The 23,952-nt window shown below is 41.6% G+C and overlaps 1 long non-coding RNA gene across 2 annotated transcripts in view; it reads left to right on the top strand.

The window, feature by feature from the left end:
- LOC102165790 (uncharacterized) overlaps nt 1–23,952 on the top strand; it is a 194,516-nt gene that overhangs the window by 142,437 nt on the left and 28,127 nt on the right. Inside the window, exon 6 of one of the 2 annotated variants that reach the window (XR_014820790.1) lies at nt 1,175–2,784. The exons of the other annotated variant lie outside the window; for it this stretch is intronic. This is a non-coding gene — a long non-coding RNA (uncharacterized LOC102165790). Of the gene's footprint in view, nt 1–1,174; nt 2,785–23,952 lie in introns of those variants that run through there. 2 annotated transcript variants of the gene reach the window in all.

The following is a 23,952-nucleotide window of genomic DNA, read 5'->3' on the forward strand; positions in this document are numbered from 1 at the left end:
GCTGTGCCTGCCATTCGGAAAGTTCCTGGGCGAGCAACGCCGGAGTGCGAAGCTGAATAACATCCTACGCTATCTGTCACATCGTTTATGTTCCCTTCTCCTGGCCGGGCCTCGGCACACTGCATAAATCTACAGCTGCAGAAACCGAGATCGCATATAAAATTGAAGGATTTATTTTGAGGTATTGAAAGGTTTATAGCTGAAAAAGTTAAAATTTGCCGATTCGGCATTTGGAGGACTCTCCCGTCTGCCTCACCCCTCTTGGCGCTCCAGTTCTGTTCTCTGAATTCCTGACTCCACAGGGAGACGAGGCAGCCAGGGGAAAACAGTGACGTGGATAGAATTGTCCAGACTTTACCTACCCTCGGCCTTTGGGGCTTCCTGTTTCAACCTAAGCAGACCTTGAAAGCTGTCATGATGACCCACACCCAAGAACAATAAAACAGTCATTTCATTCCGCCCTGGTGCCCGATTGCAACTTGGACTCCAGAAACGTCCGTCGATTTTCATGACATGTTTTTGAGTGAGGTGTAAAGTTTGCAGTGCCTACCTCCCTGCATCTTTACTGCTTTGGTGGAAATCAGTTGGAAACCGGCTTAGGTCTTTTCCCATAGGATAAAAATCTGAGTTATAGCTCCTGTATTTAACATCGCCTCACCTTACTACACTGGATCGTGTCTCGCGACATCCTAGATGCCCCCCAGGTTAGAGTCTGGCTCATTTATTGAGCTAAGAGGGATAGTTCTTCTAACCTTAGAATGCTTGCCAATGGACTGTCTAAATTAAAATAATAATAATAATAATAATATGTGTATGTGAAACGCCCTAAGGGCAGAGGGTGGGGAGGTAGTGTAGCGTATTGGGAAGACTAAGAAGTAGAAGCCGCAAGTTTTCAGACCTGGTGCTATGCCGTTGAATTCTCCTTCCATCCTGAGGTGGGGTAGGAGGATACTTGCTTTAATTATTTCATCTGCAAATGGGCGAAATACCCAGTCTGTCCATGAGTGACCCATACTTTATTTTTCTTCTAGGGGTTTTGTATGACGTGAGTGAGGGAATACATATGGCTTTGATAACAGGAAAGACTTTAAAAACATCTGACATAAAGACTGGAACACCAGGTCAATGGATTGGCCGTTGCTGCTCTTTTCAACTTCTGTGTGCTTCCCCCCAGATTGTTGGCTCTTCCTTTTCTGCAGCCCTTGCCAATTCAGGAAATAAGCAAGTGGCCTTATACGAAGGCTGTTGGAGTTCCATGAGCCACTACAGTCAGGTCTCTGCATCCGCAGATGCCGACCGACAGTGCTAAACCACTTGAGGTACTGGACTTGAGCATCCCAGGGTTTTGGTGTTTGCAGTGGGAGGTGACAGGGGTAGGGGCATGGGTCTTGGAGCCAAGCCTGCCCATACCAAGCAACGATTGTACTATCTTTTTTGTATGTTTCTGCTACCATTACAGCCCTTCTTGAGCTCCCATATTCAGAAATAATTCCATTGCGTGGGATCAGCTGTGACCTCAAGTGCAGTGGTAGGAGCATGTGACACGTGGAAAAGGCCTTTAATCTGCAAATGAAAAGTCTAAAACTGGCCTCTGGCTGGCCCCTAGTCTGGGAGTCTCTCCTGAAAATGGGCTCACTTTTTCTCTTTTTTGTTTTTGTCTTTTTAGGGCCACACCGGCGGCATAAGGAGGTTCCCAGGCTCGGGGTCGAATTGGAGCTACAGCTGCTGGCCTACACCACAGCCACAGCAATGCCAGATCTGAGCCACGTCTGCGACCTACACCACAGCTCATGGCAATGCCGGATCCTTAACCCACTGAGCGGTGCCAGGGATGGAACCCATCCTCATGGATGCAAGTCGGGTTTGCCAACCGCTGAGCCATCATGGGAACTCTCTGGGCTCACTTTTTAGTTGAAATGCAGTGATTTGGGCTCCTCTACAGAGTAGGTGGCCGTTCAGCTGTGCAGTTGCTAAGAAGTCAGGGGATCACTCATACTGTTTCGTAAGCATGCGTGTCTGAACGCTGCGAGGGCTTGATGTTTTGTGAAATCGCCTTTATCCTGTGAGGAGAGAAATCATTTTTACCTCTCTCTGCCCAGTGCCAGTTCCAACAGCTGTAACTGTTTCATTTTTAATTTGCTCCTTGCAGCCTTGTCTCTGCTTAATCCATTAAGACAACTTTGAATGTTCCCGGCTCATATATTTATGAAGAGGGGGGAAAAAATGAAGGGAAAAGACTTTGAATAATGGTATCTAAATTGTAGCCAAATGTACTCAGAACTCTCCTAGGTTGAATTGCAAATAATTTTCTTTCAAACATCACAAACACTCTCTCTAACTTAATTCAACAAATTGGACCAAGGGGTTCCATTGCTCTGGGAAACATGATTCATTCTCTTTTTCTCTCTGTCTCTTCCTCTTTCTCTCTCTCCTCCCTCTTGCATTCCCTCTGGAAATATTCCTCTGGTTGTGTTTTAGCCACATTGCATTATCTCTAGGTTTCCTTCCTGGAGCTCCCATGAATAATTTGCCTGTCTGTTGAGAAAGCCATTCTGGAGACCAATCCCATCCTCGCTGGGCTGGGAGATGGGGTTGGGGGGTGGGGGGGAACGGCTGCTTTAAATCAATCAGTTGACACTAATCTAATGTCTAATTAGCTCTGGGTGGGCGTGTGCTTTGATTATAGGAAGTGCCTCAGGCAGTGGCTGGTGTTTGAAGGGCTGCTCCACACATATCAATCATTCTTTGACAAAGAGCTCTAGAAAGAAAAAAAAAAAAAAAAAATGAGGAAGGGGCTGGAGGATCCATTTCTCTCCATCATCTGTTGATTATCTGTTTCCAGTGGTCCAAACCAATGCTTTGAAGCTCCTCCGTTTGCTCTTAGCCATGAGCCCCCAATACAGAGACAGACTTTCTAAACTCAGCTAAAATGCCCAGTTGTGTCAAATAATTATTTCCTGTGTCACAAAATGCCTCATCATACTTAATAACCGTTATGTGCTTTTTTTTTTTTTTAATCTAAAGTAAATGCAGAAGTGCTACTTTGCGATAGCTATTCAGCTGAACCCCCAAAAGGAGAAATGCATTATTATGGAATGGTTCCTGTTTACAGTTCACATGAAATGCTTGATGATTGAACAAAAAAGGCAACATCGTTCTTAAAATAAGAAATTGCTTTTATTGAAAATGACATGCCTGTAATTATTTTCTGATTGTCTTATTTTCTTTCCTTCTGTATTTCAGTTCACACTTCTGAGGGGGATAGATGGTTTAGAAATTTTACCAGGAGCGGCTTTGGCTTGTATAAATGCTGCTGCTACTGTTACTCTTTCTAGGAGAAAGGTGGAAGGCTGGTCTTATTCTCAGTCCCTCTTCTTTGGGATCCAGAAACCCACAGGACAATAATTAGGTCAGAATTTAAGGTAGTTGGGTGCCTTCCAGTTTTTAAACAAAGAAAAAAGAAAATCTAACAGGGGGTTCATTTTACTCTCATCCTTACTGATTGTGAGATTGAAAGAGGTATTTTTAAAGACCATTTTTAATTTCAGATCTACTTGATTTGCCGTTCTGTGTGCTTTGTTTTTTCTAATGATTCCAAGCTGTGGAATGGGCTGGCCAGAGGGAAGTGGAGTGATAGTAAAAGTGATACTTCAAGAGATTCAAGGGCAAAGCCTGGTGTAGAATCCAGTCTGGGGCTTTGCAGACAAACCGTTTAAATCCTGGCCATGCTACTCACCAGCTGTGTGACCCTGGGCAAGAGACTTAACCTTGGTGAACCTCACCTGCAACATGGAAGTCACCATAGTGCCTGCTTCACAGGGTGATTATGAAAATCAAATAATACGATACATGTGGTGTGTTTAGCACATGGTAAGCACTCAATAAAATGTTAACTGTTAGTGTTGGTGTAGACACGTGGGTGCTTTCTCAGCACCCCGGCTGCGTTTAGAAATCCACAAAAGGTGCATCTTTCTCTGAGGCAGAGACTTGAAAAGAAAGTTCTGCTAAAGTTTTATGCGAGGATCAAGCACGACGATGCTTAGACTCCTGTCTCATATACAGGCACCGTGGGCGTACATGAGCCCTGTGTACTTGGCTGTAACATAAAATTCTTTCTAAGATTACAAACCAACCTTGAGTTAAGGTGTCTCTATCTTGAGACTATTCATGAGGCTAAACTTTCTTATGATTTGTGAGGAAATTCTGGTTTGACCACTGTTATTGGAAAATTTGCTTTGGAATGTTCATTGGAATACTCCTCTGCTTGTTATTGTCAAGAAAATGCCACCTTCCTCCCTCTCCCTCTCCCTCTCCCTCTCCCTCTCCCTCTCTCTCTCTCTCTCTCTCTCACACACACACACACACACACACACACACACACACACACACACACACACGACAGAGTAAGGGAAGCAATAATGTCTGTATAGCAAAAGGCATTTTTAGCTCACTTTTTTACCCTCTAGAATTTAATGCTTTCAAATTTTATCAAAATTTTGCCAAAAGTTTGAAAGGCGCACAAAATACAAGTGATGCATTTGTAAAATTTTCTTTTGTGTTGTTTCATTTTCATAAATGTGACCCCTTTTAGGAATTTTGGTAAATATTAATACGAAAACATACGTTTGAGTATAAACTTATTCTTATAAACTTTGTTTTTCAAAAATGGGGAAAATAAGAATATCGTGAAAGTAGTCAATTCTGATTTCTTTCCTCAAAGCATCTTGTTGGTAAGCATATTCTCATCAGTTGATTGAAAGTCAGATAATAAAGCTGTCAGAAGCATAAACTCAGGATATGTCTTTCTAGGTTCCTTACTGAAAGACTATTTAGGCTTCATTACTCGGAGCCAATTTTTTAAAGAGCAGTTAAAAGTAATGAAAGCAAATTGCAATGTGCCGAAACATGTTATTTCATTACTTTAAATATGTCTTGCCACTCCTTTCTAGCTTGCAGAGTTTTTGCTGAAAAATCAGCTGTTTTCCTTATGGGGGTTCCCTTGTATGCTATTGTGTTGCTTCTCCCTTTTGGCCTCTAATGTCTTTTCTTTGGATTCAATCACCTATAGTAACTTAAAATAGGGTGATAAGAGATTGCTAAAAAAGGACCTGTCTTCTTATCGATTTTAAGTAATAGAAAAGTGGTTATAGTAATGGTGTATGATTCACATACTATGTGGTGAATATTTTAATATTTGAAAGTTTTTAGACCAGATTTCTTGCATTTAATTGGTTTAGTAAATCTCTTTATGATTCTTTCAAAAGAATGAAAATGAAATATGAAATAAAGAATTTAATGGATTTGTGTCACACTTAAAATCTGAATTAACTGTCTCAGGAGAGTGCCATTTTTCTTTTCTTTTCTTTTTTTGGCTTTTTTAGGGCTGTACCCACAGCATATGGAGGTTCCCAGGCTAGAGGTCTAATCTGAGCTGTAGCCACCGGCCTACGCCAGAGCCACAGCAACGTGGGATCCGTGTTTGCATCTCACACCGCAGCTCATGGCAATGCTGGATCCTTAACCCACTGAGCGAGGCCAGGGATCGAACATGCACCCTCATGGTTCCTAGGCGGATCCGTTAACCACTGAGCCACGACAGGAACTCCCCATTTTATGTTCAATGTTGTTTTTGTAACTAACCCAAATAAAAAATCATGCTCATAAATAGCAAAGTGGAAAAGAACCTTTGCCTTCCAAAAGCCCGTATCACCTTTGGTTTTGACAAATTCTGATATGATAATCCTATGCCCTACAAGAAGCAATACAGAGGAAGCACTATTAAATTGTCCTCTTCTCTCCAGGTGCCACAGTGCCCTGAAAGTGATAAATAGTTCTCTGCTACTGTGGGAACATGTTTTTAAACTGTGGTGGGAGGGATTTTGTCTAGACTGTAGAAAACCCTTTCTACATGAGGGTTATGTGTCATGGGAAAGCACCATTACAACAGGGGTTATAGAACTTCCTGCTCTGGGAATTTTATAATAAGAGCCAGGCTGGTGTCATTTCACACAAGACCTGCCCGGAGGTAGGGGAATGGATAAAATGACCTTTCCTGCCTCCTCCATGGGCTGTGACTGGTCCTTAATGAAAACCTGGTACCAAGGACTAGTTAGAGATGGAACAGTGCTTTTAAGGCCAAAGTTTAATTTCATAACAGCAATCGGATACTGGAGATAGATGGATTGTGCTTTTCGGAGATGGATAAAATGACTTGGTCTTTGGAGTGTGTCCCAAGGGGCGCTTTAAGGAATATTCTCTGGGAACTGCATCCTGTGCTGGCAAAGGCATGACTTGATGATTTAATGAGTCTTTTCCATTTCCAGGTCTTATGATGTATTATTACCACCATTGAGCGGTTATAGTCTAACATTTTAGTATCCACATGGTAACGGACACCAACGAAACAGTTGGGCCATCCAACTTCGCAGTTTGGTCTTGCTTCGTTGCTGCAGTTGCTCAAGACGGTAGCTGCTGTGCTTCTTTCCCCTTCTTTGAATCTGATCGTGTTCTTCACTCTTGCCATTAAGATCTGTGTATAGAGTTACTCGGTTTCAGTCTACATTCCAAGGAGGTTGCTGTGAAAAGTTTATTGGTATTGCAGCCCATTCTCTTGAAAGTTAAAAGTCTCAATGCCTTTGATTTCAAATCTATTTACTTCCACTAAAGTAACAGATACGGTCTACTTGAGGATAACAAATAGGAGTAGTTTTGAATTAGGATGCCAAAGATGGAGTGTGTGTGTGTGTGTGTGTGTGTGTGTGTGTGTGTGTGTTGGATTCACACCAGTCATGCTCAGTGGGCTGTCCAAATGAAAGCCCATGATGTGGCTTTTGCTGATACTTACATGCAGTGGCTCTGAGAAGAGACAGGATGGCTACACTGACTGTTGAAATAGGATACCGGGCAGGCTTTGGGAGGGAAAGAGGTACAAGGATGCTTTCGGACCTCCTTTTGTATGTGTTCATGTTGAATTCCAGCTCCTCTGACTTCTTTTCTGCTGCTCCTGTAACAGAATGAGATGGCACACAATGGGGACCGCAGGAAGAGGGGTGATGGGCAGCTCCCGGCAACAGGTGCAGGGAACATGGCCGCCACTTTCCCACCCCACACGTATCAATCAGTAGGTCTCCAGGGGCCTGTGCACTCTGAAAATGAAATGGCTGTGCAGATCAAGTGTCTGCCAATTAGAAGCTGGAAGCAAAAGAGCAGCAAGGAGGTGGAGGCGGGGGTGGGGGGGGTGCCGTGAGAGAGGTTGTTTGTATCCCTGCATCTTTGTCCCTCCCATCTCCAGGGCTTGGATGTGAAATCCTATCTGCGTTATTTTGCTCCCAATAATCATGCTCCACTGAGGTTCCTAGATGGTATCTGGGTGATGCACACAGAGAGACCGTCCATTGTTCCTCCCTTCATCTTTGTTGAGGAGCTGCTGCTGAGTGTCTTCAGGTGAGACTGGAAAGTTCCTAGAGAGGCAGACACCCTACAAGACCCACAACCGGGCTCCCACGGCAGGCAGTCTTTCCTTCTGCGCCAACACCTCTGCCCTCTCCCTCATATATCATTCATACTTAATGGACTGATAGTGCCTGTCATATCCTTCAACCTGACCTTGAAATTGTGACACTCACTTGGAACAATTTGAGATCAGACAAATAGAAGACATGTTTGTGGTTAAGAAATTATTTTCAGGGGCCTGTCAAAGTGTTTCCATATGAGGCCAATACCATTTTCGTAAGGAGCAAATGCAAGAGACACAATAAATATTACTTCGTTTCCTTTGGTCCATTAAAAAGAAAAAAGATGCTGATTGTGGAAAGAAGGCATTCACATAGAGATTTTCATTTTCCAAGAGCAAGTAAAATATGGTGTTATCTAAGCAAGTATTCTTTTTCTTTTGCCATTTTTGGGGTCCTTTTTTTTTAGGCTTGAGGTTTGCATGGGCATCTCTGGTCTGTGTTTTAAGTCACTTTCACATTCTGTATAGTAGGGGAGGAAAGAGGTCTATTCCCATAATTCCCACTGGAAACTTACCCTCGGGGTCTGCTCCTCTCTATGTAGAGTCCTTTCTCTCCTTTTCTCTATTTGTTGACTTCTTCTCATCTTCCAAAGCTTGAATCCCATGTTCCATCTTGGGTCAAGTCTTCTTCAACCCTTTTAGGCATAAGAGTGCCCCCCTCCATCTCCCCAATGCTTTCTGAGCGGTAGTGCAATGCATGCATGCACGGTAATTATTTGTGAATCTGGCTGTCTCCTTTCTGGGTGATGAGTCTGGCTGGAGCAGGGGACGTTCCTCCGTCTTTAATTCCATCACTGTCTGGTGTAGTGCTCCATAAATACTGATTGATGGGTCCAGGGATGAATGGTGCTTTCAGAGGTCAGGATGAGCCTGACTGAACAGTAGGATTCTCAGTCCCCTTTCATGATTTGCCACGGATGAGCATTGGAGCCCAGGGTTATGGAGGCTCTTCTCCGTATGAGGAATTCTCCAATTAGAAATTCACAGAGAATTCCCTTCTTAGTTATAAGCATTTACCTGATAGGTGAGACTGATGTCAGGTTTATGGTCAGAGTTCCTTATGTGTGTTCGGTTGCATGTGACTGATGATGGTGATGACATGATATAAGAACAATGCAATAGCTAACATTTCAAATCAATAGTGTTTACCATGTTCCAGGCACTATAGTAAGCAGATTTGTATGTGTATGCTTATTTCCTGCTAACAAGAACACGATGAGTTATATACCATTACCCTCACGTTATGCATGAGGAAACTGAGGTAAGTGACTTAATCAGGATCCCACTAGGCGTGAATAGCGAAGACTGGCCGTGAGCCCAGGGAGCATTGCACAGTTGTGTTAGTATAAACAAGGGCCATGAGAAACAGTCAAGGATGCCATCTGGGTGCTGAGCAGTTGGAGGGAGCCAGCCGTCTATGTCTTGCTCTATTTGAATTTGAAAGACCTCCAGTGCTTCCTATTTCCATATTATCTATAAACGTCCTCTGATCTTCCACAAGTTCAGAAAAATGTTGAGTGTACCTCTTGGACTAGTCTGTATCTCCAAACTGAGTAAAACATGTCAGCTGGGATGCTGGCTATGTAGCTAGACTTAGAAGGAACTGGTGGGACTCAGTGGTTTTCTGGAAAATGTTGGCCAAAAACCACACTCACCCCAATTGCTATATGAATGAAACACATGGGTTTTCTTTGTGTTTTTTTTTTTTTTTTGAATAATTCCAAGGGTGGCCCCAAGCTTCTATTTCCCCGTTTTTGTGTGGAGTCAACCAAAATGGCTTTGGATAAACAACAAAAAGTATGAAAAAGCATATGCACCTGGTACTGCCTCGCCAACTGAAAATACTCTTCGGGCACGTGAATAGCCAACAAAAAATTGTGGGTTTAGTACTGACCAGCTTTTAAAATGCTGGAGAATTTGCTTATTCCAGGTGTTTCTGTCTTATGTTTAGTTATTTTTCAGTGTTTGTATTTGCTCATTAGCTTATATTTCAAGCATTACATTTTTCTTCTTCTCAAATAGAAAACATTGAGTTTTATTCTTCAAAGATATTTTTAATTGTATCTAATGCTCAAATGTGCCCAATTCTAATGAAGGGGGGAATGGGTTTAAGTTGGTAATATTGCATTTTTGTGGTTGATTCTTAGGGAATTTCTAATGTATTTCTTCATCCTGTATTTTTAAATGATTTTTAGTTTTTTGAAAGGTTTACGGAAATGTTGGGCATAAAAGTAAGTCTTTTTCCTATAAACATCGCTAGAACCCATTCTAAAATGGAAATCAATGCTCAACATCTGTATGCCAATTAAACTTTCCTGTGGCTCAATGTATGTGAACAATAATAAGCATTTTATCTTATTTTTTACTTACTACATATTTTTTCAGATAACAAATAAGATGTGCATTACCAAGTTAGACTACCATGTTTGATCTCAAGTGTTTCTCTCTTTTTAGTCACATTCATCTGCTAGGTTTAAAAGGTTATTAATAACGCAGAGGGTTTGGATATAACTGGTGGGAATAATTACAGTATGACTTGAAAATATTTGTATGAAAAGGCATTCTCAGTATTTTTACAAGCATATTTTAAGAAAAGTACTGATAAAGTGTTTTTGTTTATTTGTTTGTCTTTTTTTTTTGGTTTTTTTAGGGCCGTACCTGCAGCATACGGAGGTTCCTAGGCTAGGAGTTGAACTGGAGCTGTAGCCGCTGGCCTACGCCACAGCCACAGCCACGCGGGATCCGAGCCAAGTCTGCAACCTACACCACAGCTCACAGCAACACCAGATCCGTAACCCATTGAACGAGACCAGGGATCGAACCCACAACCTCATGGTTCCTAGTCAGATTTGTTTCTGCTGTGCCACAATGGGAATGCCTGATAAAGTTTTTATGGGAGGAAATTAATCTTTATCTGTTGTAGCTAAGTATTTGTGCCTGCTAAATTCTTTGAAAACCACTTGCTGACATTAGTATATATACTGTGTACCTGGGTATTTTTACTTATTTATATTTTGATGCTCAAAATTTTTAAAAGCATATATTCTAAGACCAGTGAGTTACAGGGGTTGCAACATTAGTCAGGAATGTTAGTAAACTGAGTCCACTTAAAGTGATAGAACGTAGCATTAAAAGAAAATTTAGGAGTTCCTGTCGTGGCGCAGTGGTTAACGAATCCGACTAGGAACCGTGAGGTTGTGGGTTCGATCCCTGGCCTTGCTCAGTGGGTTAAGGATCCGGTGTTGCCATGAGCTGTGGTGTAGGTCGCAGACACGGCTCGGATCCCATGTTGCTGTGGCTCTGGCGTAGGCCGGTGGCTACAGCTCTGATTCGACCCCTAGCCTGGGAAACTCCAAATGCCGCGGGAGCAGCCCAAGAAATGGCAAAAAGACAAAAAAAAAAAAAAAAAAAAAGAAAGAAAATTTAGATGAGTTAATTTGTTTTTTGAAGGAAGGCTAATCGACTCTAAAAGATTAAATGATCTGCAAAGATAGCAGGCAAGTAGTATATGATCTCAAGTTTTGTGTATCTCTAGAATTTAATTGTGACTAATATTTTTAGATTTCAGGCTATGCAAGAATCATAAATCTTTTTCCTGTATAATAACTAGATTAGGAGCAATTTCAGATGGATATTTATATATTTTTAATTGTGATAAAGAATTCCTCACCATTAATCCAAAAGTAGTTAGGCAGTAAACACCGCAATAAAGAAGTGGGCATTAATTACCCCCAAATTATGGTTTGACCAAATACGGTTTTGAATGGTAGTAAATATAGTGGATTCCATAGGAAAGACAATACCTATGGTAAATTACTTAACCCTTACAAACAGTAGAGAAACACATTTTTAACCCCTGCCCCAAAATAAAGATCATACGTTCAGCCACACCCGTGTCTAAGTGTAGTCGATGGCCAAAATGTTCCTCATTCTCCACACCTCCCTAAATTCATACGCGTTACAACGTGACTTTGCAGCTGCTTTCTTCAAGAGATGCTCTGTCTTCCCCCATCCCTTGGACTTGGCCTTCGCCAGTAGGATGTGGCCAGAGTGGTAACGTGAGCACGGGCAGCACGTGGCCTTGTTGGCGTCTCTTCTTTCTCTTGGATACTCTTCCCATATGCCATGAGGACAAGCTTATGCTTTTCTCCCTGATGATGAGGGACATTTGGCTGTGTGACTTCTGTCACTCCAGTCACCAGACAATGAATCACGAGATCCACGAGTGAGGCTGCCCGGGACCAGCCATCTCCCAGCGGGTCCACCAGTGAATTGCGTAAGCAATCATAAGCAAACCCAGCTAAGGCCAGCCAAACCTGGCCCAGATCAGAACTAGCCGGCTGATCCTTGAGCGATAATAGATACTTATTATCGTTTTAAGCCACTGAATTTTGCAGTGGTTTACTAGAGAGCATTATTGTGGCAATAGATAACAGATATAAATAGTCAACATTAAAGATAGGACTAAAGCAATAATAGCAGGACCCAGAAATTCCACAGACCACATATAATATTCAGCTTCACTACATGTGGTCAAGGTCATTCTTGTTTTCAGTTTCTTGGTTACTTGTCACTTGATTCAGTGTTCCATTGATTTGATAATTATCCTTTTAAAAATTCCTATGGAATTTTTGTTCACATTAGGCTTAAAAGTCATTCAGTCCAACTCTTAACTTTATAGAAAAGGAATCAAGGCCCGTTGAGTTAAAGCACACGTCTATAGTGGGAATAACATGTACACACTACTGTATAATATATACGATCAACAAGAACCTACTGTATAGCACAGGAAAATCTACTCAATAGTTTGTAATAATGTATGTGGAGAAAAGAATGGATATATTTCTATGTATGACTGATTCACTTTGCTGTACACCTGAAACTAATACAACATCGTAAGTCAACTACAATAAAATTAAATTTAAAAAAAGTAATTGCTGAAGAGTAGGTTATATAAGTTTCAATTTGACTAAAGAAACACATTATTAATTTTCAGACAATCTAGAATTTAAAATGTCAGCTGAATTACTTCGTTGTACACCTGAAGCTAACACAACTTTGTAAGTCAACTATACTCTCATAAAAATTATTTTAAAATTTTTAAAAAGGACATGTCTGTAGCTATTCCTCTAGTTCCTTACAGAGCTGGAGTTTAATGTTCTTTTTAAAAAAATTTTATTATAGTTGATTTACAATGTTCTGTCAATTTCTGCTGTACAGCAAAGTGGCCCTGTTATCCATATACCTACATTCTTTTCCTCATATTCTATCATGTTACGTAACAAGTGAGTGGGTATAGTTCCCTGTGCTATGTGGCGGCTCCCCACTCCTTGCTTAGGGAGTGGGATGACGGGGAGTTTGGGGTTGGTAGATGCAAACTATTACATTTAGAATGGAGTTTAACATTCTTGCTACTTAATGCAAACTATTACATTTAGAATGGAGTTTAACATTCTTGCTACTTAATGCAAACTATTACATTTAGAATGGAGTCTAACATCTTTGCTACCTCGGATGCCTTGATCTTGCTTCCAGAAAGATACTATAGTAAGGCAAATATTATGTGACTACTCTCTTTCGTGGAGGTCACAACTACTGCCCCTGTATCATTTAAAAAAATAATTCATTGTTTTCCATTCTGATAACCACATTCCTCTACTGGTAAGAGCAAAACGTCTTGGGTCTGGGTTTGGGACCATCCCCTGCCCTGCGGGCAGCAGAGCATGTTACTGAAGAGATGCAGCTCTGTGAGTCTGGTGAAAAAGCAAGACTTTTCTTTTTAGATCAGGGCCTCGTGTACCTTTCCACTTGGATGTTTTACCTTGCAACACCCCCTCACAGCATGCAATTTCTTGCAGGATGCAACGACTGCGAGCCTATACTGCAGTCTCCACACCATGCCTGTGAAACATGGCTCCAAGCAGTTTCCTACGGGGAATAAACTGTCATTTTTCACCACATTAAATTTTATAAGTTTCAAGCGAATGGAAAATGGATTTTATTATTTTCTCTCTCTCTCTTTCTCTTTTTTTTGCCACGAATGTTTTATGGCTGCAAAAACAGAATTTGTGGTTTCAACTGCTCGAGTTTGATGCAGAAAGCTATGGAACCTCTTATGTAACCCGATGGCCTGAATAATTATCAAAATATTTTGCTTTCCACCCTTTCTAAGCTTTAGCAGCAGAAAAAAAAATAGTGTATGCAACCTTTTGACCACAAAATAATAATAATGAGAAAGCCCCTTTTACAAGGTCTGCTCCTACACCTACACCCTAAAGATGCTGTAACTGGGGCAAAGCCAGTGCTCCTGAAGCCTGCACCTCCATTCCAGCTCTTATCAGGGACTCCCTTTTGCAGGGAAGAAAACAGGGCCTATGAGAAGAACAGCCAGGGTCATGAGTAAAGAGAAAAAATGGCATGGAGGTGCAGGGCCATATGGATTTGTATCCTTCCTGAATCTAGAAGTCATGTATTGCTGCCCCCCAAAATTACGGGAAACAAAAAGTGTGTGTGTGCATGTGTGTGTGTTTCTTTTGGCTTACCCAAAACACCATTTCTCAGTGTCTACTGAGAGCAGAATGTCCTCTGAGCTTATTCAATACAGTGTCACCCCAGATCGATTGATCTTTCTCTCTCTCTCTCTCTCTCTCTCTATTATTTATTTTGCTCTCTAGGGCCACACCTGTGGCATGTGGAAGTTCCCCGGCTCGGGATCAAATCAGAGCTACTGCTGGCCTATGCCACAGCCACAGCAATGAGCGTGGCCAGGGATCAAACCTGCATCCCCATGGATACTAGTCGGGTTTGTTACCACTGAGCCACAATGGAAATTCCCCATACATTTCTTAAATAGAGGTAAGCCTCACTTTATGAAATCTGTGACCCAGAACATATGCTGGTGAATCAAATTCTTATAATGAATCCTATAATTTATATATACACATATAAATTATAGAATATATATCATATGTAATTATAAATTATATTTCTTTTTTTAACTTTAGAAGTTTTTTAAGCTCATTTATAATTATTTTTATTTTTATTTTATTTATTTATTGGCTGCACCCACAGCCTGTGGAAGTTTCTGGGCCAGGGATCAAACCCACACCACAACTGTAATCAGAGCCACAGCAGTGACAACGCCAGATCCTTAACCCCCTGAGCCAACAGGGAACTCCTACAATTGGTTTTAAATTAGTGGTAGTTGTCAGTCTGATTGTTCATGTTTCTTTGCAGTAGTATTTCTTTATGAAGTTAAAGAGCCAAATATGCCAACATGTATATGAACTACAAACAGTCCTGCTGTGACATAAATACCACCCTCTGCTCCCCACATCCCCAAAATGAAAGAAAAATTATCTGTGTTCTCCATTTCCATTTTGATTCTGTTCCCCTTGGTCACATTCATGTATTTAGAAATGCCTTTGTTAGCAACATATACTCCTTAGGGGGAGAAAAAAAGTCTAGCTGCTCACTTTACTTCTAACCAGAACCCGTGAACTTATTTGCCACGTTACATGATACATCGGGGGTGTGTGAAATGTTAAATGTAGCTCTTGCCGCATTAATCAGTAGGATATGGGGTCCATGAGAGCTGGGATGTTGTCTATACTGTTCTAGGATGTTAGCCGAGCCTCGCTTTGATGCTACCATGCTGGTAGGCAGTAGAAACTAAAGAGGGCTTGGCTGAACAGTTGAACTACCTGTCAAGCTCTACTTCTAATAACCGGCATACCATTAACAGATATCAGCTCATTTTTCTGACCTGGAGGTTGAGAGGCAATAATGACATACCTGCCTTTAAAACCTGTCAGATATCACAGGGATGTTGGGTTTCAGGAGTAGAAATGACACCAGGTTTTAATTCCAAAGATCTTATTACAGGTTATTCAGACTCTGAAAGTCTGTTTCCTGATAAGGTGTGTACCCACCTAATAAATGGCCTTCTTAAAAAAGATGGCATAAGGGAGACAATTATATAGGGTTTGGGATAAAAAGTATACAATGTTATTGTGGGAATCATATAAATTCACTAAATTTGACCTAGCCATAGTCCTAAAGAGGACTAGTGAGAATGTAAATGATATGAGAATTGATAATCACTATCAACCTAAGACCTTGCAAAGGTGGCTCTTTACAAGTCTCTGTCGGGATTTCCATAGAAAAGCTCAGGGTTTTGAGTCTGACAGACCTGAGGTAGAATAGCAGCTTCATTAATTGGAGATATTATCTAAACGTGAATAAAGTAACTAATACCTCTATGCTTCAGACTCCCCACCTAGAAAGTGATGAGAGTATCTCCTTTTTTGGGGGGAATTTATTTACAAAGTGGAGAGGTTTTATTTTATTTTATTTTTTGCTTTTCAGGGCTGCACCTGTGGCATATGGAAGTTCCCAGGCTAGTGGTCCAATCAGAGCTGCAGCTGCCAGCCTATACCACAGCCATAGCAATGCCTGATCCTTAACCCACTGAGTGGGGCCAGTGACCAAATCCGCATCCTCATGGATACTATTTGGGTTCATTCCCACTGAGCCACGATGGGAACTCCGAGGAGAGATTTTAATTCATAGGCTGTGGAGTCAGATGACCTGGGTTCATATTCTGGCCCTGTTACCGGGCAGGTAAGAATGAGTAAGTTATCCTACTTCTTGGTGCTTCAGTGTAGGACAGTTCTGAGGGGCCTGAGTTAATGAAAAAAAAAGATAGCAATATTTAGCATTTCCTGAAATGTGGTATAGGTTGAGTAAATTTTAGTCACTTTTATTATCATTATTATTGTTATATTTACCACCTATTAAATGGGAGCTGTTTTGACTGTTCTCCTAAGCCATTCAGAAGTGGCAGTTCTCTTTGGAGGAGATGAATACCAGTTGTTTTATTTGTTTTTAAAGCAGTGCTTTCTCATACTCAGAAGGTTTTTCTCATGGGGGAATTGGTTTGTTTCCATGGGAAGGCTCCTTCCGTGCCGGATCTTGTTAGCGTAGAGCCAAGGGGACTTCAAGGAGAGAATGGTACTGAGCTGGCAAATTCGATTTCTTCTTATTGGCTGAACCCCATGTCCATCCAGGGTAAATTCTAGTGATCACTCATCCATGCTGCTTGTGGTTAATCACAGGCCTAGTCAGCACGTGTTGAGTTTGGGGGATGACAGAGTTTTCCTTTTTCAAATCCACTCTTTTGGAAATCCTTCCTAGTGGAACTTTGTTCATGCAGCCAGAGAACAATGCAACCAAATCAGCCACCAGCTGGAGGGAAAGAGATGGCAAAGCTAAAAGGCACATCTCATTCTGGGGAAAATTAACCTCCCAATTTTGCCCCGTAATTGATTCCATCTGACGAAGGGGTTTCAGTCTCGATTGTGACGGTCATTTGGAAGCCGGGAAGCAAAAGCCTATAATTACAGTCAGGCAACCCTGTTATCAGAGCCCAGGGAGGGCTTTTGTCTCTTCCTACCCTGCGTGATCACAGGTGAGGCTGGCCAGGGAAGGAGGAAGGCGAGAAGGGAAAGTAGGCTGGTGGTTCTTTCTCAAAGGGAAAGGGCCCTTAAGGTGACTTCGACCATGGACAAAGGGTCAGAGGTCTTCGGGGGACCCCTTGAGCTTTCATGATATGGACATGACGAGGCCTGCGCTTCCTGCTTGCTGCACACCCTTCTTTCCAGGGAGATGCTTTGCCTGGAGATAGCCAATAAATAATAGTCCTGGGATTGTTACGATGGACAGGTAGTGGGGAGACGCATAACAGTGCTGTCTATAATATGCCCTTAGCAACTCTGTAAAAAACTTTATTTTGATCAGATGGGATCTGTGATCTGATTGTGTGAACACTGGATTTTACAGAACACAACAAAGGAGGTAAATTAAAAATTGGATTTGTCCCCCCGTCCACATATGTGGAAAGTAGATATTGTTGAAACTTCTAAGCATCGTTTGATTATCGTGATTAGACTAAGTGCCATACCCCTGCAGTTTGTCCATGTAAGTGTTTGCCTTATTAAAGATTGAAATGAGGCTAATAAAAGCAGAACTTCCTGTTTCAAAAAAGTATCTAGTGGGATAAAGAAGTATTCATCCCACTAGATACTAGTATTTATCAAGCCTGTTAAGTATTTTTTCTAGAGCCAGGACCCTTTAGTAATGGAACTAGGGTCTTGAAGTAATAGTTTCAGTGTAAGCGTTCCATTATCAGGACACACAATTTTTTTTTTTTTTTGTCTTTTCTAGGGCCACATCTGCGGCATATGGAGGTTCCCAGGCTAGGGGTCGAATCGGAGCTGTAGCCACTGGCCTACACCAGAGCCACAGTAACTCGGGATCTGAGCCATGTCTGCAACCTACACCACAGCTCACGGCAATGCCGGATCCTTAACCTACTGAGCAAGGCCAGGGATCGAACCCACAACCTCATGGTTCCTAGTCGGATTCGTTAACCACTGAGCCAAGACGGGAACTCCAGGACACACAAATCTTGTATACTTCTATATTCATTTTCTTATTTGGTGGACAAAGATTTTTAAAAAAGAAGTGGCACCATTCTTTATACACTACAAGTAATCCCAGAGAAAATAAACTTCGCTAACTTCATACAGGTCTAAGAAACAGATTTATTTGAAGCTGCATTTACTATTGGGATGAGATCAGCCGCCTTGACTGATTAAATCCTAGTGGCTAGAGAATAATTATTTTGATACTATTAACTTATTGCAAATAGAGACCTGTGTATATTTGTTATTAATATGTATACCTAATATGTGCATATTATTTTACAGCTGACAAACCTATATTGCTGGAATCATTTAAAGCTACTTAGTTATTGGTGTGAAACTGAAGGGTATGTATGATTAGGTGAATTCAATTTCATTTTTTAGTTACCTACTAGGTGACAAATATGTCTTTGGTGATCCAAGCTTTCACAACTGGCAAAGTTTGCAAGAAGGTATAAATACATAGTTTGCATGTTCTAAGAGAGAACAGTGTTTGATGAAGAAAAATGCTCTTATGAGAACTTAAATTCTTTTAAGAGACTCAAACATTGGTTGGTCTTCTGAATATTAATTACATATATAAAGAATAATCTTATACTTAAATAGCAAAATCCTTAAAAATTTTTTTTTGACCTTTGGGGTGAATGATGAATGAACCTATGTGAAGAACATAGTAAACAAATTTGATTCATTTTTCCCAGGTAGCAACTTAAGAAAAATAAGATACAGAGGCTCCTCCCTACCAACTCTTTAGGAAAGTGCAAGACTCATTCGTGCCCAGGTTTAAAAAAATGAAATAATAAAACGTAAGCCTTCACTTTCTTTCATTATAGAAACCAAAAGATTGGTATTTATCTTACATTTGGAAAGAGCAAATAAAATTGTATTTCTTATATCGAGAGTAAGTATGATGGTAGTGTGTGCGTGCATGCGTGTGCTTGTGTGTGTGTTAGCTACTGTGTGTTAACACACAAATACCTCTGCATTAACCTAATTTCTTCTGCTTAATGAGAGAGAGGGAAAGAGGAATACTCTGCAGAATTGCTGTGAGTCTTATGTGAGGATATATGTGGTTTGCTGTGGAACACACTGTGTAGCTGTATCCATAACATTTCCTCATGTCTTTTTATTGCTCCATGTTATGTGAATAGATCATGCTTCATTTAACCAATCCAGAGCTGCCGTTAGATTGAAATCAACTTTTGCTCTCACCGACTATGTTGCCTATATTAACCTACCCCATTGTTTTCAGTATTTCCTCACGAGGGCTGTTTTATCTTCTGAAAATAAAGGCTGTTGGTCATTGGAGAAGGCCCAGGTAAACAGCCTGTATGGCTAGTGTCCATTTTACTGAAGGGAGTTGGAAGGGAAAGTAGGGCAGACAGCCACAGAGTGGACACTAGGCCAATCTAATTATTGAGGTCAGGCAGCACATTGCTGGGACCCCTGGAAGGCTGAGTGGCTGGAGTATGGAAAAATCCCAATTAGATGATTAATTTAGGTTCTGGGTGTGCTTTTAGCCTATGGCCATGGAGTCGGGAAAAGAAACAATTACCTCTCAAATTGCCATGCTGGGCCGATTAATTTTTAATTGACTCTTGTTAAAAGCACGGAAAATTGTGACATATGTAACCTGGAGAAAGAGTCCCGAACCAGTCGGGGCCCTTCTTTTCCCTGCAGGAACCTACAGATTGAACCAGAAAGAAAAGTGATTCAGATAGAGCTTGGAGGCGGGGGGCTGGCAGTGATGTGGCGAGGACTCCGCTACCTCGGAGAGAAAGCTGGGCTTCCAAATGGGATGCAGAGGGCCACTGGTTTTCCTTCGTGCCTTTTAAAGCCAGGCTGCCCCTGCAGGCATCTGGCTGTGCAGCCACCTCTTCTTTCTACTTCTCTAGGGACAGTAGCTTCCTTAAGTTTCATCGCTGTCTAGAAAATTCAGATTACGCTGGAGCCCCAGTCCTTTCTTTTTTTCTTTGACTCTGTGTAGTCTGAGGAGAAAGAAGGAAGGAGAATGTCTCATCCTTGATGCATATTAAATCTGGACATCTTGGTCTAGGTCGAGGAACGAGTTGAGCATTGGAAGAGGAGTGTGGAGGTGGAATGAAAGGACTTCAAGGGGAAGGAGGATTTCTACCAGGACACAACAGACCCGGACTCCTCATGTGGCATCCTGGAGTTTTTGAGTTTTCTGAGGCTTTGCGGGGGAAAAACCTTTAGTTAACGGCATCTTATCTGCTGTGAGCGTTGATATGGAAGGTATCTCACAGCACCTTTTATAGAGGTCAAGCATTCCTAGTCCTTAGAAATCTCAGGGATTGGAGAGTGTCTGTGAATAGACTCATAAACTGAAATTATGCACATTGGTCTACCATAAACAACTTCATCTAAATTAATCAGCATTATTTCCTTATTAGGTGATTTCTTCTTAAATCTCCACTTAGTATTTTTAATTTGGTATCAAGGGGACAGTGATAAGTGACAAGAGGTATTTGATGTTTTACTTAAATGTCACCCTTCCAAACCGGGGATCAGCCAGTGGTCCAATGGAAATGACAGAAGCACATGATACAGCCACATGTTCGAACACAGTGTCTGAAATAATAATGAGGAAGTGTTGGTTGTGGAAAATTAGGTTATTGTTTAAAGGCATTCACTCCTTTCTCTCCCTTTCATGGGAGTGGTGCTCATCTAAGGAAACTGATTTGGGGCATGGCCGTGTGACTTTCCAGCTTCATGGCGGGGAGAGCGCATTGCTCCCCACTTCCATTTGAGCTCAGTCGTCGACTGCCTTTGGCAAATAGGATTAGTAGAAATGTCAGGGGTTACTTGCATGTTTGGGGTTTGTTCTCTTGCTTCTCTGCCATTGCCGTGAGACGATCGTGCCCTGACTTAGACCCCTGTTCCACATAGAATGAGAGACACAGGGAGAAGATCCAGACCTAACCTGCTTCTTAGACTGCCCAGCGGAGCTCAGCCTGGAGCTTGGCCTAGAGAGTCCACTCCAGCCTACCTGCAAGTGCATGAGCGAGAATAAATATTTACCAATACATGCTGCTAAGCTTTTGTGGTAGCTTGTTTTGCTGGAATCAGACAACTGGTATACTAATGAAAAGAGTATTCATTAGCTGACTCTTGTACAAGCCACGTTAGAATGCATCTCTGGTCCGACAGTCAAATAATATGGGTTCTACTCATTTGAGGAGATTATCTCAGCATTTTTTTCTTTGTGAGTTTGTTGGCTTGAAGCTGGGGCTTGCCACATGTCCTTGGACAAGTCACGGGGGCCTCTTCTACGTCTGTTTCTCCATTTGAGGAAGAAAGATATTACTTGCCACCTACTTTTCCCCAGAGGTCATAAATTCACAGTTGAGAAACTCTTTGAGATCTCCCATGAAAGGTGCAATTTAAGCAGAAGCATGCCTATTATTTATTTTTATTATCCATTTTAAAATTGAATACTTAGAGCAAATAGATTTTCCAGCCACCAGAAAGGAAGTCTCTTCTATGCCACAACATATTATGGATTGGGCAATCTCCAACTGTAGACTATATTTCCCATTTATAGCCCTAATTTAGATGTTTATGGGTCTGTAAATGTATTCCATTTCTCCCGGGGCTTCTGAATACCTATAAGAGTCTAATATTTTGGAACACTCCATGATGCCTTGAGCAAACCGTAAAATAGGGGAACAAGAAAGACGGGGAAAGAATTGGGTAACAAGGGAGACCCTTTTTAAAAACTAAAATAATTTTAAACTCCCAGAATGACTCTGCAGTGTAGTCCAATTTGTGATTATTGTCTCTCTCATGTTGCAAATTATCACTTTTATATTGAGCTTCTGCTGAGTGCTCAGCATGAAACTATTTGTAGAAGAAGACATAACGGTAGGAATAGCTCATGTTTACAAGCCTTTCCTCTGTGCCGGGCCCTGTGCTGGGTGCTTTTTGATAAGTAGCCATTTGTTTCTCTCACCAATAAGATGAGATATGCGCTATTATTATCCTCATTTTAGATACTAGGAGAGGCTAAATGACTTGCCCGAGGTCACACACAAGTGGATAGAATCAGTGTCTGAATCTAGATTCTTTTTTTCATGGAATGGATCCAAGCTCTTCCCCACGATGCTGTACTTCATTGCAGCTGATGTGGTTCTTGTTTATGAACCAGGAGTGATAAGACCAAGGTAAAAACAGCATATGATATTTTAGCATCTATAATGAGAATCACTGTGGCGCCCTTAACATGACTGTAGGGAAAGAATGGTGTGGGGGACCATGGAAATCAAAGCTTGGCGTGACATTTCCAGTTAATCTGCAGCTTTTGTTTGTTTTTGCAATCCCTATTCCAACACGGATGTAGATAATCAAAATTTTAGTCTAAACACAACTAAAATAGCCCTTTCTTGATAGACTCTATGGAATTTTCTACGCAGTAATGTAAAATAGAATGATTCCTTATTGTTTTCACTCATAAAGACTTGTTTATAATTGAAAGACTAGTTGAATGCGCAAACCTGTACCAACATAAAGCCATGGATGAGGGACTCTTTCTAACTTGGATTCCTGCATGAGTCCCTAGTCTATGTCAAGCTATGAAAACTGGTCTCTTTTTAGGAACTGGAAAATCCAATGACATTTTCAAAAACATCTCCATGTTGTTGAAATCCCCAAGTGGAAGGTAATATTTTCATCTCTCTCATCTATCCCGTAAAATTTTAGACTCAAAGGGAAAAGAGGTCACTTCTAGGAGGGGAGCTTCCAACATACTCAGGAATAATTCGGTTCATTCTGAATGTGGCCCCCTTAACAATGTGCCTTGGGGGCTCATGACACTGGTTAACTACTCTTCCAGTTTTCAGGGACTGGGCTGAAGCCAACTGGCTCCAGCTTCCTATCAGGGTGTGAAATTCCAGCTTTGTCCGTAACTTCCATTGGTGCGTACCGTGTCATGTTAAAAAGGAGAAAATCATTTTGAGATGTTTTAAACTCTCCTGTTAATCAATCATTTATTTGTTACTATCTCTACACAGTGATTATAAAACATAGTGACCTTGACCCTTCCTTGATGTTGGTGTTAACCTTCAAGTCGTTCAAAGCAGGTTATCCAAAGCCAGGTGAGCCTGACTTGGGCTTGCAGAAGCAGTGTGAGAGAGCTGGTGGGCCCAGGAGTCTCTTCCTCCTACCAACTCAATCCTCTCTCTGCCGCTTTCTAGCCATGGGAGCTTAGGGAGCTTACTCAACTTCTCTGAGACAGTTTCTTCAGTTACATAACCTGGGTATCATACATAAGTGTGCTTTTAGAGGGGAATGTAATAGGTCCTTGACCACACAGGAAGTGGATGATGCTTGCTTGCTTGCTTGCTTTTCTTTCATCTGTTCACCCATCCATCTGCCTGTTGTGCTCATAACATCAACCTTTTGTCCCAATAAGCGCTTGAGGAAGATTGTGCTTAGACTGGGAGAGATAAATATACCACCGAGAGAGTTGTTCAACTGGTCACAGAGCATCACAATTCTTATCAGGTCTTCCATGCATTTAGAAGTTAATATAACTCTATATACGAGAGAACATCCTTTGAGAGCCAAGAGGTTGACTTTATGGCTCTATAGCGAGGAGGGGCAGGGGATGTGTATATAGCAACATCGTATCAAAAGAAACCTATGCTATATATTTTCTTTTCTCTCAGTTCCTTCTGCACACTGGATCCAACTTGAGAGGTTTTTCTTTTTCTTTTTATGGCCACACCCACGGCATTTAGAGGTTCCCAGGCTAGGGGTCCAATCAGAGCTACAGCTGCCGGCCTACGCCACAATTACAGCAACATCAGATCCGAGCCGTGTCTGTGACGTACACCACAGCTCACACCAACACCAGATCCTTAACCCAGTGAGCGAGGCCAGGGATTGAACTGGCAACCTCATGGTTCCTAGTCAGATTCGTTTCCGCTGCACCGT

The sequence above is a fragment of the Sus scrofa genome, chromosome 12, assembly GCF_054392235.1.
Source record: "Sus scrofa isolate SSC_HxYL_T2T_F1_AM1 chromosome 12, Sscrofa_HxYL_maternal_Yorkshire_Landrace_v2.0, whole genome shotgun sequence".
In the NCBI taxonomy this organism is placed as follows: domain Eukaryota; kingdom Metazoa; phylum Chordata; class Mammalia; order Artiodactyla; family Suidae; genus Sus; species Sus scrofa.